A 9,818-nucleotide genomic window follows, 5' to 3' on the forward strand; every position below is an offset into this window, starting at 1 on the left:
AAGGATCGCCGTACGTAACTGGTACCGTACCGGACGTGTGTGCATGGGCGGAATGGACGTCTAGCTACCCTTCAAGTTGCGTACGTTTGACTTGCATTGGCAGCGGGCGGGCGCGGCATTTGCCGTGCACGTATGTGTGCATAGTATGTTCATAGCACTAGCTAACAGTGCATGCAAGGATAGGAGCGCACCAAAGAGGTTCTATAAACCTCTTTGGAGCGCACTCAGTGCGCAATTCAGTGCGCTACTCGTACTCTATAGGATTTTTAAGAGCTCCTTATCACTGGATTCTTATTTAACTAAATTGCCATGTTTTTATAGAACTTCACTTGCAAAATTTAGGTGTCTTAACCACCGTTTACCTGTAGTTTCTGGAAGATATAACGGAATTGAAAGACAAAACAGACTGTGTAGCTTTTGTAACCTGGGTCGGATAGGGGATGAATTTCATTATCTATTTGAATGCCCAAAGATGGAGTCATGCAGAAAAAAGTTTGTCAAACCGTATCATAGGATTCGCCCAAATACATTGAAGATGAATCAGTTATTCAATACAGAATGTAATAAGGAACTGCTAAATCTAGCTAAATTTTCGATAGAGATAATGAAGATCCATTTAACATAAAACTTTAGTATTGTTCCCTTTTTGATATCTTAATTCTGTTATTTCATTATTATGTATATATACTGTACATTTGTGTTTCGTCGCTTTTTTTTCCTTGTTTGTATTATATATTTAATTATTTGGATTGTTTTGTTTTGTTTTTCACTCTTTTTTAAATCAATCTCATATTGTAACAGTGTCTTGAATTCGATCCAGATAACAATTATAAATGATAATGCTTATACCCGGTGTTGCCTAGCAGAAATTTTAATCAATATAATCTAAGATATTTTTTTTTTTTTTAAAACCCATCTGCATACTTTGATATATTAATTAACCACATACATACTCAGTCAAGATTTTCATTCATGCATACATGCATCTATTCTATTGTTGTTTTTACTGCTGATTGTAAATAATGTAAATAGTTTATCAAACGCATTTCGTTCAAGATTTTCGCCAATTATATCAAATGTATATTATCTACTGTGCTTTGCTGTTGATTTGTAAATAATGTAAATAGTAGTTATAAATTGTATTTTTCTTCGTTTTCGTGTTATTACTCTGTGCTATGATTTGATTTTCCCCAATACTCTATATTTGAGTGACATGGGAAAATAAAAAAACATTTTCATTGTCAAACATTGTCAAAACATTGTCATTGTCACTAAGCAAAGAGCGTAGAAGTGCGCCAAGAGGGTCTACTCTCGCGATTTTACACGTGAACAGGTGTAGTACGCCCATAGAACTGTCAACTATAATGAATACGCCATGGAGCCCAACGGCGGCCATTGCAGGAAGCAAACCGCTGGGTTATCGCGAGCGTATAATACGTGACCTAAAATAGGGGTGAATTCTGCTTCCCTTTAATTTTCTCCTTTTTAAATAGGCAAACAGCGGTATAGCATTGTTTAAGACCTGAAAATTCCATTTGGAATCATCATTTATGCCTAAAAATAAAAAAAATGAAGAAATGGCCATTATTTTCGAATCTGCAGTCCCTGAAAGTTCGAGCTGTAGACATTACTGAAGCGGCCTTCTCTCTCCATCCCTCCCTCAGTCTCTTTCTCTCTTTTGCTCCTGCTCTTTTGGCCTTATATTACACCTTTTTTTTTTTTTTTGGGGGGGGGGGGACGTGTTCCCCTAGAATTTTTCCGGGGATCATCCCCCTTAGTTTTCAAATTAAGCATTCCTATTTTTCTTTTTTCTTTTTTTTTACACTTTATTGATAGCGCTTGTATTTGCAATGCGAACATGTTCAAAAGTATACATTTTTTTTTTATTGAAAATTCTACATATTGCACCAAAGGTGTGCATCACATCGTTGAATTTTAGTTCTGAAAGATCACAGGCTCGCTCCCCGGCCCCTTGGGTCCACCTCTCATAAACTTACACGTTGAAGACGCGCATAGGCCTATTATTTAGCCATTTTTCCTACATTTCATCTTTTTTAATTAAGAATTGCAAATATTCCACCAAAGTGTGCACCAAATCGTCAAGTCTGAGAATACAAAAGCTCCCTCGTGTGAGAGGGAGACATCCTCTAATGACTCCCCCCCCCCCACCGCCCCCAGCCCCATGACCTCCAATACAGAGTGCATGCAGCGTGAAGACCGACAACGTTATGGATCAAGAGGTGACAGACCACGATTCAGCCTATCACGCATTGTCCCAGAATATTTTTCTCTTTGATTATAGACATTTTAGATATCATTCCACCTATACAAAGTGGGCGCTGAGATTGTTGAATTTCTACATGAAAAATTCAAGAGATCCGACGGGATGGAGAGGGCAGTGGGGTATAGTGGCTCAGATCAGACCTGGAGGTATTAAAATTTGCGGCCAAGAGAGACGATCTGGCATGTGTATTGCGGCCAAGAAAGGAGATTAATTTACGTTCACCCCCCCCCTCCACACACACACACACACACACACACACACACACACACACACACACACACACACACACATGGCCACTTTACTCAGGAATATTATAAAAAGGGCAAGAATAATCAACATTAGTTTAACAAGAGACGTTGTTTTTATAGGCGGGGATCAGTAATGTGAAAATATAAGGTGACGGCGACAAAATCACGATTGAATAAGATAAGATAATGATAATACTAAGAAAAAGAATGTTGATAATACACTTTCATTTCATTTCATTTCATTTACTTCAGGACGGCATATGATTCAACCAAAAGGGCTGTTCTGCCCAAATTCGCGCATATAAACAATACATACTAAAAATAATACCCTTCATCCGTTTGGTCCATGTTAATTCAAGTTCAAATTCAAACTTTACTTTCTTTTTTTTTTCATCAGTATGTACAAAAAATATGTGAAATTTGACATGCGTGTCGTTGAAAATATATAGGGCCTACACAGCGACCCCGCAAGAATAACAATATGTTCATGCTTATTATAATCATATTTGATCAGTACCAAAAAAAAAGAAGAGAAATACAATTCATAAATTTTAAAAGTGCCAACACAATGAAAAGCTCACAAAGCGTATCTAGAAGTCTACATTACCCGATCCACGGTACCCCCCCCCCACCGAAAAAAAAAAAACAAATAAAGATAACCCCAAAAGATGAAATAAGTGTTCTGCAGCTTTTCTGTAAATGACTGTATGAATTATAATTTTATTGACCGCCTACAATGATTTCTATGAGTTGTTCTGTGGAAAATCATTGTATATTAGTCTACATTGTTGACCAGGAGAAGAGTTGAGAGAGAGAGAGAGAGAAAGAAAGAGAAGGAGGGGGGCCTCTGAAGCTCTGAGCAATCTCATGCAAATCAAACACCCATGTTTATAAACTCCATATTGTTAGGTCATTAGTTTAATACATAGCTCGAATTTTGAGGGACTACAGATTGGATAATAAAGGGAATTTCTTCATACTTCGTAATGTCGTAATGAGGTCAGAAGTACTTCTTTTACCCTGTATGTCTCCATAAAAAGGAGAAAATGAAAGGAAGGCAGATACCTCTCCATAGAAGAGGGTCACGTAAGAATAATAAGATGCCCGCCATCGCTCGCTTTGCTTCCTAAAATGGCCCCGGAGCCTGTCCACGAGCGTACTACGCAAAATCGCGAGAGTAGACCCTCTTGGCGCACTGCGTGCGGCCGCGCCTCTATACTCTTTGGTACTTACGAAAGTACTCTGGGGCCTGTCTTATAAAGACTTGTGATAGAAATCAATCACATTTTTTTTTGTGTGCTGCAATGCAAGTTGCGATTGATTTGGGGACTTGTAATTGATTTGAAGGCTTTATAAGGCTTTATATTTCATGATTTCCATCATGAAAATACAATGTATACTATCATGAAAATACTAACTTCTATACTCTTTGCATGCGTTCAGTTCGATGTTTGTATCCACACCAGTCTTTATGGGTGACATTAGAAAATAGAAGACATTGTCATTGTCATTCATTGTCATCCATACCCCACCGAGGGTCGTTGAGTCAATAAACTTCACGTTACTTTATGCATGGTCATTACCAAAGATGCTTACTACTATTTTTGGTCATTACGCTGTTTCTTTTAGACTTATGATCAATATTGATCTTACGCTTAATAAATCCATTCAGCGTTAGATCAATCGTAACTCTTCATGAAACAGGTCCCATCAGTTCTTCTGTATGGCAGCGAAATCTGGGGGTTCGAAGTTATATGTGATCGTAGGCCTATTTCACATCAAGTTCTGTTCATAAATTTTGAAATTGAATAAGTCAACGGCAAATTGCATTGTTTAGGATGAACTTGGTATAGATCTAGTCTTCAGAGATATATTACTCTATAGTCTACAGAATGATTAACAATGGTGCTATTTAAAACTCTGGAGAAAACTATCGGGGATGATGCAGAAGAGCTTGGAAGGTTTTGCATAATCAGCGTGTACATCAGTCTTTGTGGCTGAAAGAACAACAAAACTATAATTACGGTTTATTTTTACATGCGGAACAACAATATAATAGTAGGTTTAGCTTAACAATGTTGAATTGATCTATACGTTTGAAAGATTGTTTATTTCAAAATTGGTACTCCGCAATGCATGTATGAAAATGTTTAATGCACTTGATTATCAGAAAATCTTTAAAAAGTCACTTCAATTTAAAAAAAAATATTACTGACCTCCCTAAAAATATCGAATATATTTTTCTAACATGACTAGCTGTGAAAATTATCGGATTACAGGGAAGCAGGGAAATGTTGAGAGACTCTGACCAATGAAATGCCAGAGCAATATTTGTCAGTTACAATTTGTTGGTGATGAATTTCATTTTTATTGTTTGTTTTTCCGGCCCTTTCTACGAAGACAACATCTCTATAGGTTACTTCACAAAAGGCCAAGTACCCAAAGTGGAAAACAATTCATGTATGCTCACTTTTAAGTCATGGCTAAATATTGTTATAGCATCATGATTTGCTTTTGATTTTCTTTACTTTTTGATCATTTTTTCTACTCATTCATTTTTGTTGTTTTTACTACTTTGCCTTGGTAGGCCCTATTAGGTCTATTTAAAGGGTACATTGGTTATTTGACAATCCGGCTCATTTTTGTTTTCTGTCACGTCTATGCGTGGTGCCTTGTTAAACGCATTTCTGTTTTACTGTATTTCTCTATATGTATTGATTTGGCAAATAATGTTATACTATTTCTTATCTTATATAATTGATCTCCTCCCATTGGATTATTCCCTGTTGATAATACGGTATAAAGTATGTTATACATAAAGGCCTAACAGTAAGTGTAGGGTCTAGGCCCTTTTATAATACTATGCTGAAATGTCATTGTGTTCTCCAATACCCTATAAGCCCAGATCGGAGTTAGCTCATGGGCACATTGGTCCGAATGACCTTTCTTTCTTTTTTTTTTCCTTATGGAGTCAGGAAAGAACTACGCAGACAGACGTCAGACAGACAAACAGTCAGTCAGACAAACAGACAGACAAACAGTCAGTCAGACAAACAGACAGACAGACAAATACATACATATAAAGGCCTATAATCGAACACAGTCATAATCTGCGCCGGTCGTAGGTTTACCGGCTGAACTTTTGTACATTTATATAATATTGACTGGCCTCGAGGGAGATACCAGAAAATATTGCCCAAACTGAAAGAATATTGCCCGAGTCGAAGACGAGGGAAATATTCTTTCAGTGCGGGCAATATTTATCTGGTATCTCCCTCAAGGCCAGTCAATATCATAATTATTACCTATCCCCTAGGTAAATTAAGAAAATATGTGAATACGGCTATACACTATGATATAGATAAGCCACATTTGACTACTTGTAGATCATCAACATGTCGAATAATTGAAAAACTGTTCATCAATATATATCATTCAACTACATAATTATGTATTTGTAACAGGCGAACTTCAAACATCTGAACGCTTTTACACTTTATTTTTACTTCTGTTTAAATTTGGAGAGTTGTAAAACTAATGGTCACTCTGCAATTATTGAGCACAAATGGACGCGTAGTGCTGCTGTAAGTGGTCGACCTTGTATGAGTTGATTTATCAGCGTTCTTCTGCGGTGCGTGTAATTGACACCCAGCGACGTCCTGGAATGTTTTCTTTTCGTGGACGCGATCGGAATGTTTACATTTAAAGCAGGGAGGTGGGGAGAGAGATCCCACTCTTTCTCTTCCCACCTCCCTATGTAAAGTGAATGGTGAAAACCGGAAGATTGCACTGTTTGCACACATCGTGCACATTGTTTTGTGTACGGTACGGTGTGTGTAACCGACACGCAGCGACGTGGCGAAAACCGGCAGAGGCGAACGAATATTGCCTGCTGACCTTTAACCCTGCAAAATAACAACTGCTGACCTTTAACCCTGCAAAATATCAACTGCAATTGCCTCGCAAAACTACCTCGTATAGGTAATAATTATATAATATTGACTGGCCCTGAGGGAGGTACCAGAAAATATTGCCCAAACTGAAAGCATATTGCCCGAGTCGAAGACGAGGGCAATATGTTTTCAGTGAGGGCAATATTTATCTGGTACCTCCCGAAAGAAAGGCCAGTCAATATCATAATTATTACCTATCCCCCTAGGTAAATCAAGAAAATATGTAAATACGGCTATACACTATATATGATACAGATCAAGCCACATTTGACTACCTGTAGACCATCAACATGTTGAATAATTGCAAAATTGTTCATCAATGTATATCATTTATTTCAACTCCAACTTCAAAGATACATGTAGTTGTAACAGGCAAACTTCAAACTTCTGAACGTTCTTACACTTTATTTTTACTTCTCTGTTAAAAGTTTGAGAGTTGTAAAACTGATGGTCACTGTGCAATTACTGATCACAAATGGACTAGTCATTGCCTAGTGCTGCTGTAAGTAGTCGACCTTGTATGAGTTGATTTATCAGCATTCTTCTGCGGTGCGTGTAACTGACACCCTGGACGTCCTGGAATGTTTTCTTTTCGTGGTCGATCGGTGGGGAGAGAGATTCCACTCTTTCTCTTCCCATATTGAGAGTCTAAATTTCAAACTTGACAGCTTGAACGTTGATCATATAACCCAGGCTGAATTAGATGGCATTGTTCAAGATGTGAATCAAATTTTTATTGCCCCTGCCAAGTCCCTTGCAATGTGTAAAGATGTTGTGTTTAAATCAAATAATTTAGCCAAAAGTGTTCGTGCTCGGAATAAGCCTTGGTTTGATAAGTCATGTGAAGTGCAGAGGAAACTGTATTTTAAAGAGAAACGTAGATTGAAAAGAGAGAATACCGATGTGGCTAGAGCTGAATTACAAAGTAAAGCTAAGTCATATAGGAGATTTATTCGGAAGGCTTTTAGAAGTTATAATAAGGATTTGTGTAATCGTATGCGAAATTTAAAAACTTGCAAACCAAAAGAGTACTGGAACATTTTAAATCAAGCAAGCAATTGTGGTGATAAGCTAGGTAAAATAACATTGGATATGTTTAAAGGGCACTTTGAAAAGTTAAGCACTAAGCCTAGTAGTCCAACTTCTGAGGCTGGTACAGATTTTGATCCCTCACTAATTACACACTCTAGTATTAATGAATATATTAATAGAGAATTTATAGAAGAGGAAGTTTTGAAACTCATTACTAGTCTGCGGAATAATAAGGCTTGTGGAATTGATAACATTTTGAATGAATATTTGAAGAATTGTCCAAGTGCATTGGTTTCATTTATAGTTAAGTTGTTTAATATCTGATGTCAGGTGTAGTTCCGTCAGTATGGTGTTTAGGGATGATTAAACCTTTGTACAAGAAGAAAGGTTCGCTAGACGACCCTGACAATTAGGGGAATCACCCTTCTTAGTTGTTTAGGGAAGTTGTTTACTGCTTGTATTAATGTGAGGCTTACAGAATATTTAGATTGTGCTGGAGTGATAGGTGATGAGCAAGCTGGATTTAGGGGGAGCTACAGTACCTTGGATCATATATTTACATTACATGGGCTGATTAATCTGTATTTACAACGGGGAAAGAGGATTTACTGTGCCTTTATTGATTACAGGAAAGCTTTTGATTTAATTGACCGGTCTTGTTTGAGGTCAAAATTGATTTCAAGTGGTTTAAATGGAAATGTTATTCGTGTTGTTTTTAACATGTATGAAAATGCCAAATCTTGCGTTAAGCTTGGGCACAGCATTTCAAACTTTTTTCCATGTAATATTGGGGTGAGGCAAGGCGAAAATTTCTCCTTTATTATTTGCAGTGTATTTAAATGATTTTGAATATTTTGTTAGCAGACATTATAAGGGTCTTGATATGTGTGCATCTGAGATAAGGAAACATCTCAGTGATGATGATGTGGAAATTTTTCTACGCCTTTACGTGTTATTATATGCTGATGACACAATTGTCATGGCCGAGTCAGCTGATGAATTGCAATCTGCTTTGTCTGCTGTTCAGCAATATTGTGACCTCTGGAAACTATCAGTTAATACAAGTAAGACTAAAGTGGTTATTTTTTCAAGAGGTAAAGTTCGTAAATACCCTGTTTTTTCTTTTGGTGAAAGTCAGCTTGATGTTGTGGATGATTATGTTTATCTTGGAACAGTGTTCAACTATAATGGATCATTAATAAGGCTATTAAAAGACAAGTGAATCAAGCTAGGAGGGCCATGTTTAATTTGATTTGTAAGGCTAAGAAGTTATGCTTACCCGTAGATATACAATGTGCTCTTTTTGACCAGCTTGTTGTTCCAATTTTATTGTATGGTTGTGAGATTTGGGGTTTTTGTAAGCTGGATTACATTGAAATGTTTCATAAGAAATTTTTAAAAAGTATCCTTAGGCTTCAGCGTGGTACTGCAAATTGTATGGTGTATGGGGAATTGGGCAGGTTCTCTTTAACAAGTACGGTAGAGAAGCGTTTGGTTAATTTTTGGGCGAGGATTAGTCAAGGGAAAAAGTCTAAGCTTTCATACATTATTTATAAATTGTTACGCCAGCTACATGATTGTGGTGAGATTGAATCAGAGTGGACCAAGAACGTTAGAGGTGTTGTAGACAAGTGTGGTATGTCAAATTTATGGTTAGAGGATGTCCCATTGAATCTAAAATGGGTGAAATCATCTTTGAATCTTAGGTTGGATGATATGGACAAGCAAAATTGGATTGCTGAAGTGAACAGAAACCGTTTATGTTTTAATTATAGAATTTTTAAACAGGAGGTTGGCTTAGAAAATTACTTATTAAAGCTGGATGTTGTGGAAAGAATAACTCTGTGTAAATTTCGTTGTGGGAACCACAAGCTGCCTATTGCTACTTGTCGATATTTACCTGATCAAGTATCCCAATTATGTACTCTATGTAACTTGCAAGTTCAAGGGGATGAATTTCATTACTTGTTGGTTTGTCCTTTCTTCAGTGAAACACGTTTAGGCATTATATTAAGAGATATTTCTCACGCCGTCCTAACGTTATTAAATTTCATCAATTATTTAGTAGTAAGAGTATTAAAACGTTGAAGAATTTGTCTAGATTTTGTAAGATAATTATGTTGAAGTTTGTCTAGAATCATTTTTAGTAGTGCCAAAACTGTGAGGTGTGCAAGTTGGCACAGTGTGCTCTATTTGTTGTTAAATCTTGCCGATATTATATTACATGTATTTATGTGTTGTGACTGCCAAAGATTTAATTTTTCTTTTATTGTGTGTTTTATACTCATTGTATTTCTTCCA

Source organism: Diadema setosum, chromosome 5 (genome assembly GCF_964275005.1).
Source record: "Diadema setosum chromosome 5, eeDiaSeto1, whole genome shotgun sequence".
Taxonomy (NCBI): Eukaryota; Metazoa; Echinodermata; class Echinoidea; order Diadematoida; family Diadematidae; genus Diadema; species Diadema setosum.